This window comes from Nyctibius grandis, chromosome 4 (assembly GCF_013368605.1).
Source record: "Nyctibius grandis isolate bNycGra1 chromosome 4, bNycGra1.pri, whole genome shotgun sequence".
Taxonomy (NCBI): domain Eukaryota; kingdom Metazoa; phylum Chordata; class Aves; order Nyctibiiformes; family Nyctibiidae; genus Nyctibius; species Nyctibius grandis.
In genome coordinates, this window is record NC_090661.1 from 31,188,093 (window position 1) to 31,188,879 (window position 787).

The following is a 787-nucleotide window of genomic DNA, read 5'->3' on the forward strand; positions in this document are numbered from 1 at the left end:
GTCTGTCAAGTATTTACTTTTTTGCTCCATGGGATGTGTTTGGTGGATGGATGGAATTCTGTTAAGAATCTCTCAATGCTATTCTTAGTGCGGTGAGCAAAGATGTTTTATTTGTAGATGTGCTGTTCCAGGGTAAGCATGAGAGTACAGAGGTCTTCTGAAGTTGAGTATCCTTTCCAAGCTGTTCATTAGCAGGACAAATTGGAGCTACATGAAGTGAGCAAAGCAAGTGGCAGATCGTGGAACCAGACTGCTAAAGTACTCTACATACTGCTGGCAGACATTACTATAATCTGTGACAAATCAATCTTTCATAGTATAAATGCTCCTATTACAATAGTCTGCAAGGTTTGTTAGTTTGGTTTTATTTTTAATCTGCATGGAGGAGCTCCTTTAAAATACTTAATTCCCATTTGAAACTACTCTAAAAGGACACTTGAAATGATTATTTGGAAAGAAAAAAAATTCTGAGAATGTCTTCCAAATACATTTCGTTATTTTTTTTTTTTTAAAGTCTCTTAGAAAAAGCACGTGTAATTTTTCATGCTGCTCCTTGCTTGTGAAGGAATTCTTGTTGTTCATTGGTGAATTACATCCAAGATGCTATGAAATACATAACATAAACTAGAAAAAAGAAGATTCTTTTACATGCGTTACCCTCAGTGCTCTGAGGACTGAGCAAAGCTTGCAGAGGGAAGTTCCCAGGGGAATGCCATTGCCGTGCATAATTTCCTATAACTGTCATCAGTGAAGGCCTTTCCAATCCCGTGATCCCAATAAAGAGATC